Raw genomic sequence first — 18,197 nt, forward strand, 5'->3', positions numbered from 1 at the left:
ACTAACATATGGAGGCTAAGGAAAATGTTACTAAATAACCAAGAGATCACTGAAGAAATCAAAGAGGAAATAAAAAAATACCTAGAGGCAAATTAAATGAAAACATGTCTATCCAAAACCTATGGGATGCATCAAAAGCAGTTGTAAGAGGGAAATTTATAACAATACAATCCTACCTCAAGAAACAAGAAAAATCTCAAATAAACAATCTAACCTTACACCTACAGGAACTAGAGAAAGAAGAACAAACAAAACCCAAAGTTAGTAGAAGAAAAGGAATCATAAAGATCAGAGCAGAAATAGATGAAATAGAAACAAACAAACAAAAAACAATAACAAAGATAAATAAAACTAAAAGCTGGTTCTTTGAGAAGATAAACAAAATTGATAAACCATTGGCCAGACTCATCAAGAAAAAAAAAAGGGAGAGGACTCAAATCAATAAAATTAGAAATGAAAAAGGAGAAGTTACAAAAGACACAACAGAAATACAAAGCATCCTAAGAGACTATTACAAGCTACTCTATGCCAATAAAATGGACAACCTGGAAGAAATGGACAAATTCTTAGAAAGGTATAACCTTCCAAGAGTGAAACAGGAAGAAATAGAAAATATGAGCAGACCAATCACAAGTAATGAAATTGAAACTGTGATTAAAAATCTTCCAACAAACAAAAATCCAGGACCAGATGGCTTCACAGGTGAATTCTATCAAACATTTAGAGAAGAGTTAACACCCACCCTTCTCAAACTCTTCCAAAATATTGCAGAGTAAGACTCCAAAACTCATTTTATGAGGCACCCCATCATCCTGATATCAAAACCAGACAAAGATACTACAAATAAAGGAAAATACAGATCAATATCACTGAAGAATATAGATGCAAAAATCCTCAACAAAATACTAGCAAACAGAATCCAACAACACATTGAAAGGATCATACACCATGATCAAATGGGATTTATCCCAGGGATGCAAGGATTCTTCAATATAAGCAAATCAATCAATGTGATACACCATTTAACAAATAGAAGAATAAAAACCATATGATCATCTCAATAAATCCAGTAAAAGCTTTTGACAAAATTCAACACCAATTTATGACAAAAACTCTCCAGAAAGTGGACATAGAGGGAACCTACCTCTCAACATAATAAAGGCCATATATGACAAACCCGCGGCAAACATCATTCTCAATGGTGAAAAACTGAAAGCATTTCCTCTAAGATCAAGAACAAGACAAGGATGGCCACTCTCACCTCTATTATTCAACATAGTTTTCGAAGTCCTAGCCACAGCAATCAGAGAAGAAAAATAAATAAAAGGAATACAAATTGGAAAAGAAAAAGTAAACCCATTGCTGTTTGCAGATGACATGATACTATACATAGAGAATCTTAAAGATGCCACCAGAAAACTACTAGAGCTAATCAATGAATTTGGTAAAGTTGCAGGATACAAAATTAATGCACAGAAATCTCTTGCATTCCTATACACTAATGATGAAAAATCTGAAGGAGACATTAAGGAAAAACTCCCATTTACCACTGGAACAAAAATAATAAAATACCTAGGAATAAACTTACCTAGGGAAACAAAAGACCTGTATGTAGAAAACTATAAGACCCTGATGAAAGAAATTAAAGATGATACAAACAGATGGAGAGATATACCATGTTCTTGGATGAGAAGAATCAATATTGTGAAAATGACTATACTACCCAAAGCAATCTACAGATGCAATGTAATCACTATAAAATTACCAATGGCATTTTTAACAGAACAAGAACAAAACATCTTAAAATTTGTATGGAGACACAAAAAACCCCAAATAGCTAAAACAATCTTGAGGGACAAAAACGGAGCTGGAGGAATCAGACTCCCTGACTTCAGACTGTACTACAAAGCTACAGTAATCAAGACAATATGGTACTGGCACAAAAATCAGAAATGTAGATCAAGGGAACAGGATAGAAATCCCAGAAATAAACCCACGCACCTATGGTCAACTAATCTATGACAAAGGAGGCAAGGATATACAATGGAGAAGAGACAGTCTCTACAATAAGTGGTGCTGGGAAAATTGGACAGCTACATGTAAAATAATGAAATTAAAACACTCCCTAACACCATACAGAAAAATAAACTCAAAATGGATTAGAGATCTAAATGTAAGATTGGACATTATAAAACTCTTAGAGGAAAACATAGGAAGAACACTCTCTGACATAAATCACAGCAAAAAAAAAAAAAAATACATAAAATAAAATTCAAAAATTCAAAAAATGAATATAATACCCTAAAAAATAGAGGTACTCATCTTTTTTCTTTGCAAATTTTCTTTTTTGCTTTATTCATTTGCTGAATTCATTTATTCATTCAGCATGATGTCCTCCTGCTTCATCCATGTTATTGCAAATGTCAGAATTCCCTTCTTTTTTTAAAGGCTAATATCTATCTATTTATACCTATCTGTCAATCATCTCTCTATCCTAAATCCTCCTTTCCCATTCATCCATTTAGGGTTATTGAGGTTGATTCTATATCATGGTTATTTTAAATAATGTTTCAATAGGCATGGGGGTACTCACTCATTTAATTTCCTTTGAATATATAACCTGAATTGGGCTTGCTGTTTTCCTCATACAGTTTTCTGTAATTGTCATATTTACATTTCCACCAATGGTATACAAAGTTCTCTTTTCTCCACATCCTCACCAACACTTGTCATCTTTTGTCTTTTTAGTAATAGCCATTCTAACATGTGTGAGGTGACGTCTCATTGTGGTTTTAAGTTGTATTTCCCCTATGATTAGTTATGTTGAACATCTTTTCATGTATCTATTGGCTTTTTGTATGTCTTCCTTTGAGAAATACAAAAAGTCAATAGATACATGAAAAGACATTCAAATGTCTGTTTGGGTCCTTAGCCCATTTTTAATCAGGTTATTTGTTTTCTTTCTGCTATTGAATGGTTAAGTTCCTTATATATTTTGGATATAACTCCTTAAATATATATAGAGAGAGTTTGCAAATATTTTCCCCCATTCTGTAGGCTGTATTTTCACTCTTTTTTTTTTTCCTGGGTTATGTAGAAGCTTTTTAGTTTTATGTCATTCTGCTTGTCTATTTTTCCTTTTATTTTCAGTGATTTTGCTGTCATATCCAAAAACTCATTGCCCAAACCAATGGCAAGAAGCTTTTCTCCTAATTTCATTTACAATAGCAACAAAAATAATAAAATAATTTGGAATAGCCTTAATCAAATAGGTCAAAGGTCTGTGTACTGAAAATTATAAAACATTGATGAAGGAAATTTGAAAGAAACACAGATAAGTGGAAACACATCCCATGTCCATGGAATGGAAGAATTAATGTTGTTAAAGTGTCTGTACTACCCAACGTGGTCTATCATGTAAATGCAGTCTATCTCAACAATCCCAATGCCATTCTTTACAGAAGTAGACAAAATAATTCTAAAATCCGTACGGAATCACAAAAGACCTCAAATAGCTAAAGCAATCTTGAGCAAGATGAATAAAGCTAGAGGCATCACCCTTTCTGATTTCATATGGTAACTTTGTATGATAGTAACATAAAAACAGATGTGTAGACCAATGGAACAGAATAGACTCCAGAAATAAATTCACACATTTACAGTCATTTCATCTTTGACAAGTGTTCCAAGAATCCACAATGGGGAAAGAATAGTCTATTCAATAAACGGTGTTGAGCAAACTGGATATCCATATGCATAAGAATGAAATTAGACCTTTATCTCACATCATAAAGATCAACTCAAAATAGGTTAATGACTTAGATAAAATACCTGAAACATAAAACTACTGGACATACTGATCTTAGTGCTAATTCACTCAAGGCTCATGTCATCTCTGTCCATTAAGTACTGTTTTTACTCCCATTTTACAAGAGAGAAAACTGAGGTACAGAGTGTTGGGTAATTTGCCCAAGATCGTAGTGAAGTGACCTGGAGACAGGATCTGTTTAATTGGTCTCTCAAGTACAGACACTAAAAGAATAACAGTATCAAAAGTCAACTTCAGGAAATGAAGAAAGCATTTTGAAGCTTTAAAAATAATTTTCTTAGTATTTCAAATTAAGTGATAGTAGAAAATTGGCTTTTACACAAAAGTAAGGTCATGTTCTCATTTTCTGATATTCAGTGCAAGCATAAACATTCGTAGCTGTGTATTTCTAGAGTAGAGACTTCATAACATACATCCTGATAATGATTGATTAGAGGAACAGGAGGCATTTGAATGTGACCCTTGGTCCCAACAAGCATATAAGTGTTTGGAGAGCAGCCAAAATATCTTCCAAATTTTAGAACCTGTTGAACAGGCAAGTATGAGCTGTTATAATAAGACTTTCTAGGTCATTTCATAAATACTTATTTGGAAAATTATAGAGGAGCAGAGAATAATTAAAATCCAATTCATTACCAGGTTTCATAAGCAGTATTGTCAATGAATATTAGCCCTATGAAATTGGCATAGAGAATTTGAAAATGTATGACTCACCATATAATGTTTGTGCTAATATTCTGAGATTTGAACAATGTCATGATGGCTCTTCATTTAGAATCAAAATGTCCAGGTAATGAAATAGTGTGATGGTCATAAAGTGTAAAGGTTAAGATGATTGGACTTCTGGTGCATGGGTTGATTTAACAGGTTTCATTAGCATTTCCTAGGAGTAGCACTAATTTGAGCTAAAATCTTTTTACCAAATATTTCCTTGCAAGTTGTGTAGGGCACACTCACTACATCTCACTACATGCCTTATTGATCTTTTGTTCATAATAACTGCCATGCTGGGCTGAGCCCAAGATTTAGCAAGCCCAGCGCTCTATCATAGTTTTTGGCATGCAGATATGAATGAGGGGGCAGGCACCATGATGCCAGTTAGCTTTCAGCCTCCAGCATGTAAGAGGACACTCCCAACAAGCCAGTGCCTCTTCTTGCAATTATGTATCTGTTTATTCAAAAGGAGTGCATTTGCTTCCCATGTGATAAGCAGGTAAGGGCAAGGAATCCAAGGAAATTATACGCCCTGGTTAAATATAACTATTTAAATATTCAGATTCCTTTGTAGTCAAAAAGACAACAAGACAAGCTTATAAAGAGAGCTTACACACACACACACACACACACACACACACACACACACACACTTTCATGTACACACTCTCATCCATCCAGAGAAGCACAGAAACCTGCCCTGTTCTGTTCTTTACTCTTTGAATACACTAGGATTCTGTGGAGGCTCCATAACTGAGTTATAGTGGTCACCCATATATTAGGTTCCAGCCTGAGCCATGGCAAGTCTAAGTAATAGATTGAAAAATACAATTATTGCTTACCTACAGAATTCCTTTGCTTGAGAGGTAAGGCATATATATCAGAAAAGTTGTTGTGTTTTTTTTTTCCCCAGGCCTATTCAATAAATGAACATTACACCAGGATTTTTACACAGAGTATCTTTGAAATGGGTTTTGTATTGATTTTTGTAACTACCCTGTTAGATGACGTTATCCCTTAGTGTGTCAGGTTTAGACTGGTCCCCTGGAGCAGGTCATTGAAGTGATAACTGTCATTTGGAAGGGCAGAAAAGCAATCATAGCTTTTTCATTACTTACTGTTTTCCCCCTGCAAGTGTGGGATCATTTGACATATTATGGTGTCTGTGATTTAAGCTGCATTCTGAAATTAAGTGCTAGAATATCACACTGTGGGTTGAGGAAAATAAACTTGATGTCAAAGAACCACAGGCCCATGGGTCACACATACCCAGGATCCCCTCAAATTTCAAGAAAGATGGGTTGTTAGCTGTATAAATAAATGTACACTTCTATCTGAAAAGTGTTACATGCAAAGCAGAATTAATCCAATAAGTTATAATTCCCTCAGGTTTTTTTTTTTTTAAATTTTATAACTATTCTGGGAAAACACTAAAAACAACAAAACCAGTGTTATAAACATAGATTAAAAGCAGACTCATTTTTGAAATTCTAATATTTAATGGTAACCATGTTTAAATTGTATGCATTTCATGAAAAATAATTTTTTTCCTAACAATCATAGTTGTTCAGTCCAACCTAAAGACACGAGGGCAGCCAAAAAATAAATAAATAAAAGTGGAACACACCGAACAACCATTTCTAAGAGCAACCAAGAAGAATCGGGGGTAGAAAAGCGACATATAAAAAGCAGATCCATACAGAATGGTGCCAACATGTCCTTTCAGGGTCCACAATGTGACTCTCTCAGGGGTCCAGCCCAGTCCCAACCTGAATTGTGCTGCAGGAATCAGGGTGACTGACTTTGAACACTACACAGGTGGAGGGGGTTCCCAGAAGCCACACCCTAAAGAGTGACATGTGTCACTATTTGGGACTTCCATGGTTCATTCTTCCAGAGAACTTTGCGTGTCTTTCCTTTCATTCAAACCACTGGGTCAGCTCCAAAAAGTATGATTTTTAAATAATTAATGTTTTATCACTCACATTATTTCTGGCAATACCCCTGACTAAATATGCCCACTTGAGTCATTCCTAACTTGAAATTTCCAAAATATCCACTCCCTCAAACTTAATTAACCTTCCAATAGTAGCTCTCACTCATTTCTCTACCTCTCTATTTCTATATCCTGGCCTCTTCCTATTCTTTATTTCACCACAATTTTGTTTTTCCTTTAACTAAGACCACCGTTCCCTTGAAACTTGAAAGGAGGTAAAAACTTTCTTCTTGTTAAATTAAATATCTCCCTGTTGAACTTGCACTTCTCATTCACTTGACTTTTCTCCACTGTTACACCTATACCATTCCTCTTCAACTTTCTTCTTCTATCATGTTGCAAAGAGTATGTTCTCTTGTTTCTGTTCTTATTTTTTTGGCCATTCTTTAAAAAAATTATTGCACATACTATTTTCTAGTGTTGCCTTAAATATTGCATTGGTTATCTATTGATGCATAACAAATTACCCCAAAACTTAGCAGCACACCTGTATTATCTTACATGTGGTGGGTCAGGAATCTGGGTATGTCTTAACTAAGTCCTCTCTTTCAGAGATTCTCACAAGGTTGCGAGCAAGGTGTTGGCTGAACCTGAGTCTCACCCAAAGACTGAACTGGGGAGGAAGCTGATTCCAATCTAGAATAGCTATTGGTAGAATTCAGTTTCTCAATGGCTTTTGGACTGAAGGCAATCCAAGAAGGCAATAGGGCTATTCTGCTAACAAGAAGATAGTAACTTTTGTTACTTAATGAGAGATATGACATCCCCACACCCTGCTATCTTCTATTGGTTAGAAGCAAGTTTATACATGGGGAGGGCATTATACAAGGCCATGGATACCAGGAGGCAGAGACCATGGAATCAATACTGGAGATAACCTATGATGAATATTGCTTTTTCTGCTGTTTTGGGTTAAATACTTTTATCACTGTATTCAGCTGTGTTTAAATATAACCTGTATTCTCTGTTGAATCATAAAAGTAACATTCATTTAAATACTATCATGAGTTCTGGCCCCCTTTTTCTAAATATTGAATTTGGTGAGGTGCCGGCACCTCACCAAACTCAATATATCCACGGCTGGACATGTCATCAGATACTCCCTCTTACCCTTTACCACCACACACTCCACAAACCTCCTCTTGTTTCTGTCACTATATGTGCCATCTTGGTAACTTTCTAGCCAGTTGGTGACACAGAAAGGTGAACATGAACATCATGGTTGATCACTCTGTCTTCCTCATCTTCCTAACATAATCAGCAACATGGAAGTTCTAATCAAGAGCACCTCTGCATTCCATCTCCCACCTGGACACCCATCAGCACTCCCTTGGTATAGATCACACAATTTTTGCCATGTCTGTTCAGATGTCACCCTACTGTGTCTCTAGTGTCCCTGCCCATGTTATTGTTTCACACACCCCCACCATGTCACTCTGAAAATCAAATATCATCACATTACCCTCTTGCTTAAGAATCCTTTATTAACACTCCATATCATCTTGAAGGTGATGGCCAGACACCTTGAACATGGTAACAGGACCTCCACAGCCAGGTTCTATCGGTATTTCTGGACTCATCTTCCCTCAAACCCCAACTCCCATCTCTCCCAGCTAAGAGGAACAACTTGCACTTTTACAAAAGTTTTGAGTAGTTTTTTGTATTTGTACACATATTTTTCACTTCCTGCACCACTTGTCCCTTCCTAACTGGCTTTATGGGATCACCCCTAGGGGCTTTTCCTCTGGGATACTAAAACAGGCACTGCTTCCCCTTGTATCCTGAGCTTGCTTTTATCAGGGTACATATAGAACTGTATCACACACCACAATGTAACAACAGGTCTACTTTTTTTAAGGTTGTTTTTTTGTTTGTTTTCCACATCTTGACATACTTGTAGGCAGGTTTCTTATTTCACTTATTTCTCCATCTCAAATATTGAGCACTGTGCCCTATATATCTGATAGTATTAAATAAGCATTTAATTGGTTTTGAATGGTTTAATACCCTTTCAAGTACACCATTTAACCCTCCACTCTCAAAAATACCACCACATCCTATTAACTACTGAGGAAGATGATTCTGTCAAGTTCATCAGATGAATTCTATTTACTGAAATTGACATGTGTGGGAATTAATTAGTACCCAGAAATTAAAAAAAAAATAATAATAACAGAGGAATTAAGTATAGATGCAAATGTCCAATTTCATTATCTACATACTTTTCCCCTTAGACAATCATATGGTTTAGCATTTAGTTTATTTTAAAAAGCAAAATAAAATGTACTCTACCACTTTCCAAGAGGTAGAAATTAGTCAAAAAAAACTAAAGCAACCAAAATATTGGTTATACATCAGTGTTGAGATTTTAGGCCACATCCTATAAGTGATTCCAGTAAAATATCTTTGGAATTTCCACCAATTATAAACTAGACTTGATAAAATAATTGTTAGCAAGATTTTCAGGTGAAAAATCTTCTAAAGAACTAGCTTCTAGAGAAATTTTGAGATATAGACATGATAATTTTACTTTACCTAAGGACTATCTAGCAGTGAATTTAAACATTCTATTATTTTAGAGGTATGTAATTGCAAATAATTTTAGAAAAAAATTTAGTTAGGAATCCAAGCCACCTTATCAACAATGCTTAAGTAATGACCATTTTTAAAGTCTGAACTGATGATTCAGACACAGAAAGACAATGTTACAAACATTTGTTTCAGCTGAGTGCTTAGGCCTGCCTGTAGGAAAATATTCTCTGTTCTATCCTGGGAATTTATTTCTTCTAGCAGCTGAACTCAACTATGAAGTTATATATGAATAGATGATATCTGAAGTTTTGAAACTCTAAATAAGGTTCATAAGGAAATTAATTTTTACTTCTTTCAAGCATATTGTATGATACTATGGCCTCTTTTCTGTAGAGTGAATGCATGCTTTTTCAAATGTTTCAACTGAATTAACAAAAGTATGCATTTTAGCATAAGTATCTCCTTCAGAATTTGATTTCAAAAGTATATCTAAGTAACTTAAACTCTGTATTTATTATCTGGAATAGAAACACAGAGGATTAGCATTCAAAAATTTCACAATATGCTCTGATCCATGATGTGTCCCTAACTTACGATGGGCCTTTTAAAAGAGATCATCCTTCCAGGCACAGACACAGCTCCCAATTGAAACTGGAGGATGTGAGAGTCTCTGTAAGGCTCTGCACATGCAGACTTCCATCATGCACCTAAGCCAGTAGTGTGGCTCTCTTCATGGATTTTCTTAATCAGTTCATCTCCATTCAGGAATGTAAAAGGAATTTAAAGTAGCTTTACTTGGACTGCAAAACTGGGCAAGAAAAGATTATAGCAAATCTTCTCAGAATTTCTATTATGTTTCAATTGGTCTTTTTAAAAAGTGGGGTGGGGGAAGGTGAAAAGAAAACTTTAAGTGGCACTTAGAAAAGGTTTCAAATTTGGCTGAATATAGGTTTCTGTTTTAGCCACAAATGCAAATAGAATAAGCCAGCAAATAAGTTTTCCTTAATCTTTGAAAATTATAAAGGCACACATGAAAACCTATTTACTAGAGCCTTGTCAATGCAGTAAATGGGGAAGGATAACTAATTTTAATAAACTTTAATTATTAATGGAGTCAAGTTTTCCGGAATGGCATAGTGAGGAGATCGGCAAATCGTCTGCCACAAAGTCAATGATCATATTGGGCAAAATTCATTTCAGGACTCTGGACATTAACCAAATGTATACAAAAATTAATAAGCAATCATTCAAGAAAAGCTATCCAACCTTGAGTAAGAGCAGTGGAACTCTGTGACCTTCTTGTCTAGAAATGTTCCCATCTCACCCTTGATCCATTAGCACAGGGTTTTTTGGGAGTGTTGACCTGTGAGCTCAGTAGATTTGCTGCTGGAAGAAACTGACTGGAACAGAGCACAGAAAAACCCATGTCCACGGTGGTCATTGGAAACAACAGCCATCTTAGTGGAAAACAAATGGGGAAACAAATGGCACAGTCTTAGTTGTGATCCTGACTGGGGAAAGAAACAGACCAGCAGGCTAGCCAGAAATTTAGCAGGGAGATATAATCAATAAGGCATATGGAGCCTTTATAAGCTTATAAGCTTTCTAAGATCCCACGTAACTCTGGCAGTCTGAAAGGTTCAGGGGAAAATAACTAGGGACAGACTTTTTAACAGCCTGGTTTGAATGTGCTCTCCAATGTACACACAGATCCATCAGCAAATCATGTAAGTCTTGTTGGCTCAAGGTATTTGAACAAATCCTCTGAAGAATCATTGACTGATGACTAAGCTATGCTGATATAACATGACCCCCAAATTAAATTAATATCAAAATTTAAAATAAAAATAAGAATTAAGCAACAACAACAAAAACTCAGCAGAGACATTGGTGGCTGCACACTGCTGGACAGACAGACTTTATAGAATATATCCAGGGAAGTTATTAATCAGATAAAAAAATCAACAACAATGATTTCCAGGGTGGATATGGGTATATCCCAGGATGAGACAAGAATCCAGAATTATGACATTATTACCTACAGTATCCAATTTTTTTTTTTTTTTTTGTGGTAAGCGGGCCTCTCACTGTTGTGGCCTCTCCCGTTGTGGAGCGCAGGCTCCGGACACGCAGGCTCAGCGGCCATGGCTCACGGGCCCAGCCGCTCCGCGGCATGTGGGATCTTCCCTGACCGGGGCACGAACCCGTATCCCCTGCATCGGCAGGCGGATTCTCAACCACTGCGCCACCAGGGAAGCCCCAGTATCCAATTTTTAAGAAATATATCTATGAGACATTCAAAGAAACAGGAACAAAATTTGTCAATAGAAAATTTCTCTGAGGGAGTCCAGATGTTGGACTTAGAAAGAAAATTTATGGTCACAATGACTCATCAAATAGAAATCTTCAAATAGAAAAATGTCAATAAAGGAATGCACATCACAGAAAATAATGATGTAGGTACTGTGGAGACAATAAATTCGAGATGTTAGGAGAAAAATATCAATGAAATTCATGATATATCAATATAAATTATTTAATTTGAAGAACAAAAATTAAATGCATGAAGAAAAATGGGCAGGTGAGATAGGCAGCTAAAACACAGATCTAATCATAAGGTTACAGAATATTTCCCCTCTCTACAATTTTTCACTCCATCAGCAAGTCTCTGGTATAATAACAGAGCATCACAGATGAAAGAACTACAATATGCAGACTCTCTCTAAGAAGGAGTAATTAGGAAAAACCCAAGAAAAGAGACAAACACAAGGACTCTATGGGGGCACTGAAACCTCTGTCACATACAGCCACAGCAAGCATTTAAAATAACCCAGCTCCTAGTTGAATTAACAAATCTTCACATTGAAGGCCTATTAACTCAGTTCCTAATACCTGATGCAGTATACCTGGCTTTCAACAAAAAAATTACAAGTCATGTCAAAAGGCAAGAAGAGACAATCTGAAGAGACAAAGCAGTCATAAAAAACAAACTCAGATATTCCACAGATATTAGAGTATTCAGACAGGGAATTTTAAAAGACCATGATTAATATGTTGAGAGCTTTAATTGAAAAGGTAGACACTATGCAAGAACAGATGGGCAGTGTAAACAGAGACAGGATGACCTAAGCATGATCAGAAGAGATGTTAGAAATCAAAAGCACTGTAATAGAAACAGAGAATGCCTGACAAATACATCCTTAGACTGGGTATGACCAAGAACTGAAATAGTAAACTTGAAGATATGTCAATAGAAACTTCCCAAACTGAAATGCAAAGAAAATAAAGAATAAAAATAATAAAAATAAAAAACACATAACATTCAAGAATCATGGAGCAATTTCAAATTGCATAGTCCAAGTATAGTTGGAATTCCATATAAGAAAATAAAATGGGATGAAAAAAATTTGAAATAATAATTGCTTAACTTTCTAATATTAATAACAGACACCAAACCACAGCAAACTCAGGAAACACCAGCAGGATAAATACCATAAAAAATATGCTTAGGCATATCTAATTCAAATTGCAAAGAACTGTGGACAAAGACAAAATCTTGAAAGGAAGATTAATGGGGAAAGTATCTTACCATAGAGGAACAAGAATATAAATTACAGCAGACATCTTATTGGGTACAGTATAAGCAAGAAAAGAGAGAAATGAAACTGCAGCATATGAGTAAGTAAAATGCAAGAAAGTGTAATCTTTTCAACAAATGTTGCTAGTAGAATTGAACATCTATATACAAAAATAAATGGATAAAAATAAATATATATGTGGATGTGTGTACACACACACACACACACACACACACACACACACACAAACTTAGACACCAATCATGTACCTTTCACAAAAATTAACTCAAATTGGATCATAGACCTGACTATAAACTGCAGAATTATAAAATTCCTACAGTACATAGGAGACAAGCTAGGTGTCCTTGGGTTTGGTGATGAGTTTTTAGATCTAACAGCAAAAGTACTACCCAGGAAAGAAAAAAAAAAAAAAAAAACAATACTCTAATTTTCAACAAAACCAAAACTTTCTGCTTTGCTAGACACTGTTAGGAGAATGAAAAAACAAGCCACAGATTGGGAGAAAACATTTGTAAAACACCTATTTATAAAGGACTTGTATCCAAAATATAAAAAGAACTCTTAATACTCAAAGATAAGTAATAATAAGTGACACAATTAAAAAGCGAGCAAAAGATATGAATAGACACTTCATCCAAGAAGAGAACACTGTTTCAAATAAGTACTTGAGAAGATGCTCATTATCATTTGTCATTAGTGGAATGCAAATTAAAACAACAGTGAAATACCACCACGTATCTTATTAGAATGGTTAAATATTTTTTAAAAAATGAAATGATACAATACTAATTGCTGGTGCAAACTCTCATTCACTGATGGTGGGAATGACAAATGGTACGGTCACTTTGGAAGATGGTTTGATAGTTTCTAACAAAAGTAAACACTTTTACCATGTGATCTAGAAATCTTGCTCCTAGATATTGACCCAAAAGATTTCAAAAATTACATCCAAAAAAAAAAAAAAAAAAAAAATTACATCCACACAAAAGCTGGTAAAACATGTCTATAGCAGCTTTATACATAATCATCCAAACCTGGAAGGAACCATGACATCCCTCAAATTTAATGAATAAACAAATTGTGGCATATCCATACAATGAAATATTATTCATCGCTCAAAAGAAATAAACTATCACAACACAGAAAGACACAGATGAATCTTAAATGCATATTGCTGGGAGAAAGAAGTCAGTATGACAAGGCTATATATATTGAATGATTTCACTTATACAACATCCTGAAAAAAATTCAAACTTTTTATAGAGATAAACAATAACAGCATCATTTTCCTGGAGCTCAGGGAAAAGGAGGAGGATTGAATAGGTGAACCATAGGTTCACTATTTTTCATGATGTTAAAACTGTTTGTTATAATACTGTAAAGTTTTATCCATGACATTGTGACAAACCCCATAGAACTTGACAGGAAAAAAGTGAATCATACGGCATGAAAATTAAAAAAACAAAACAAAACAAAACATTCAAGATATTGTGGGATCACAGCATGTAAGGAGATAAAGCAATATAAGTGTGGTAAAATGTGTGAAACAAATTCACTGCAAGGGGTGAAGAAAAAAGTGATGACCTGGTAACTTGGTGAAAGAATGAGGTCCATAAAACTGAAGGCAAAATGAGCTGCACACCTGCACTTTACCCTAGTGGATGGAGTCTTTCTTTTCTTCCCCTGCACAGGGTCATGGGCTAGCATTTCTGATAGCCCTATACCTGTGTACTCAGATGGATGAAATAGGCATGGATGGTCGATGGTGGTCACCAGGTTTCTCACTGTCAGAGCAGGAGGTTATGAAAGAAAAAGGAGGAAGCTAGAATGACCCCATGGCTAGAATGACCCCATGTGTTAATTGATTAAAGTTGGATATCAGCATGATCGCTTGTTCAGCTTCATATAGGTACGGATGTCTACATGTAGAAATACTTTAGATGTATGCACATACATGTGTTAGTACACACACATATATCTTCCCTACTGTGTCAGCTGAAACAGCCTAGAAACACCAAAACCCCAGTAGCAACAAATGTAACTCACTCCCAGTTCTTAGATTCTATTAACATTCTCCAATTAAAAAACAAAACAAAGCTAGAACTCTTTAGAGAAATGTCTGATTTAAGGACTGAGGCAGAAAATGAGAGAGAGAGAGAGAGAGAGGAAAAGAGACAGAGAGAGAGAAAGAGATCAAAGCATCTTGTAGTGCCAGAAAGTAAGACTGGGCTCATAACAAAACAAAATAAATCCCATGACAGCAGAAGTACGTCAAAAAAATGCAAGAGCCAACTGAGAGAACTCCCAATGGCCAAAGCTGAAACAGTTTGAGCAATGAAATCAATAACATAATTTGACTCTAACCCAAAATATAAAATGAATATTCACGAGTTGTGTCTTACCTTGAGATGTTATAATAGGATATCATAGACTGGGTGGCTTAAACAATAGACACTGATTTTCTCACTGTTTTGGAGACTGGAAGTTCAAGATCAGGGTGCCAGCACAGTTGAGATCAGCTGAGGGCCATCCTCCAGATTGCAGATGACCAACTTCTCATTCTACCTTCACATAGTAGAGAGAGAGGAGAAGCAAGCTTCTCCTGACTTTAGTAAGGGTGCTAATCCCATTCATGTGGGCTCCACCCTTCTGGTTTCCTCTTTTCACCTCCCAAAGGCCCCACCTGCTACTACCATCACATTGGAGGAGAGAGTTTCAACATATGAATTTGAGAAGGACACAAACATTCAGTACATAAAAAGTTGATACTGATATACATAAATTATTTTTTTTAATTGAAGTAGAGTTGATTTGCAATGCTGTGCCAATCTCTGCTGTTTTACACATATAGACATTATTTTTTTAGCATTCTTTTCCATTATGGTTTATCGCAGGACATTAGGTATAGTTCCCTGTGCTCTACAGTAGCACCTTGCTGGTTACCCATTCTAAATGTAGTAGTTTGCATCTACTAGCCCCAAACTCCCAGTGCATCCCATAAATGATTGAATAAATAGATATATGTGGGAGAAGATACAAGTAACCTTTGTGGAAGAATCCCAATTAATTCATGTGGATACTTTGCCTCAAGGAGGTAGATCATGACTCCCCATTACTTAAGTGTGGGCTGTGCATTGCTACTTCCTCTCAAAGAGTACAGGGCAGAGAGGAGGGAAAAGACAGTGATTTTGCAGCAGAGAATCCTGATAAATATTACTTTAGCTAAATGATCAATACCAGTAGTGACCATTTGTGTTGATACCATGTGCCTTTGATAAGCTGTGAGGAGAATGGTCCTTGACCTAACATCTCCTTTCAGATCTCCTGAAAGGAGGCTATTTAAATACAGTAAGGCCGATCTCTGTCCTTACACACAGTCTCAAATACCAAGAGTTCCACTCAGAGAACGAGGGTAAGTAATTTAGTTATTTATCATTTACTAAGTGTTAGAGCTGCATTTTCTATTTTCATCCAATCAATTTTAGTAAAAAGATGTAGTTCTCTTAAAACATTTGTCAAGGGACTTCCCTGGTGGCACAGTGATTAAGAATCTGCCTGCCAATGCAGAGGTCACGGGTTCAATCCCTGGTCCGGGAAGATCCCACATGCCGTGAAGCAACTAAGCCCGTGTGCCACAGCTACTGAGCCTGCCCCTAGAACCCGCGAGACACAATTACTGAGCATGTATACCGTAATTACTGAAGCCCTCACCCTCCTGGAGGCTGTGCCCCTCAACAAGAGAAGCCGCTGCAATGAGAAGCCCGGCACCACAACAAAGAGTAGCCCCCCACTCACTGCAACTAGAGAAAGCCCGAGTGCAGCTATGAAGACCCAATGCATCCAAAAATAAATAAATTTTTTAAAAAAATAATTTTTATTTAAAAAAGCAAACATTTGTCAAGTCCTTACTGTGTGTCAGGCTCTGTAGAACCAGGGAATTTAGAGATGATTAGCCTTTCTTTAAAGGAGTCACTGCAGGTGCATTACAGATGTATCCCGGCAACTGTGTAACTGAGCAAAGCTACACATGAGGTCCAAGGTGAGGAGGGACAGGTCATAAGACAAAGGTGCCTGTGAGTCCAAGTGACAGGTGGAACTCGGACAGTAGGGATTTGGACTTGATCCTATTGACACCACTGTCAGAAGCTGGATGGATGCAAACCTGTGTGTGACCTTCTCAGAGTTTTACTTAATGATAGCACTGTGGTGGTGGAGTGAAGATGGGATTTGCTTGCTCCCGTTGGAGTCAACAAGAGGAGATAAGAATCAGTGAAATCAGTTACAAGGTTACTTCTGTGGCCAAGAACATGGTGAAGCTCAGCCCTAAGACAGAGGACAGGGAAAACACAGAAGTCTTAGGTGTTTATGAGATAATGTCACCAGTTCTTGGTTATCGGGGGAAAGGCTGAAAATGAAGATGAGGGTATGAATCCCAGTTGCTGGCGAGGGAGATGAAGATGGTGCCAGGTGGGTGGTGATGTCATCCACCACTAGGAGGAGGACCACATGGGCCCATGGAGGAGGAGGATGAGCTCGGCTTGGTTCTTAGTTGAAATAAGATGAGCTTCAGAGACCAGCACGGGGTAGGGGATGTGATTGCATACCGCTCTGTAGTCATGTTTGAACCTATTGGACAGCACATAGTTATTCAAATTTGAGGAAAATGTAAGATGGCATGCAAATGACCACTTATACGTTCAGCAGAAACTGGATGTCTGTGAACTAGAGAGAGCGACCTGAGAAGCATCACCAGCCACAGTGTTGGTGGACGTCAGGCTAGGTGCATTCATTCTGGGGGCTCAGATCCAGGCTATGACACCCCAGGACAGAAACTCATCCCTCTCCATATAGTTTATTGTGTGTAATTGTATTTTATGGAAATCTTCAAATATATGTATATGTCTAAAAAACTTATAGATATGCCTACATATAAAACTGTACAATGGAATACTACTCAGCTATAAAAAGGAACAGACTTTTACCACTTGTGGCAACATGAGTGGACTTGGAGGACATTATGCTAATTGAAATAAGTCAGACAGACAAATACTGTATGATATCACCTATATGCGGAATCTAAAAAAATACTACAACCTAGTGAATATAACAAAAAAGAAGCAGACTCACAGATACAGAGAACAAACTAGTGATTGCCAGTGGAGGAGTGAGAGGCACAAAGTATTGGGTATAAGACAGGCTCAAGGAAATATTGTACAACATGAGGAATATAGCCAATATTTTGTAATAACTATAAATGAAAAACAACCTTAAACGTTATATAAAATAATAAATAAACAAACAACATCACAGGAAAAAAAAACTGTAGCAATACTTCCCTTTTTAAAAAGAAATGATAACTGAGGACTCCCCCAACTCCAATAAAAGAAGTTTATTTTGGTGGAACAGATGATTCCTACTTAAATGAACTCTCATTTCAGTCCCTTGCAATTCTCCCATGAACTTGACATACTATCAACCTAAACCTAAAATAAAATTTGCCACGTGTTTGTTTGCTGGGATGTGATTT

The sequence above is a fragment of the Kogia breviceps genome, chromosome 4, assembly GCF_026419965.1.
Source record: "Kogia breviceps isolate mKogBre1 chromosome 4, mKogBre1 haplotype 1, whole genome shotgun sequence".
Lineage (NCBI taxonomy): Eukaryota > Metazoa > Chordata > Mammalia > Artiodactyla > Physeteridae > Kogia > Kogia breviceps.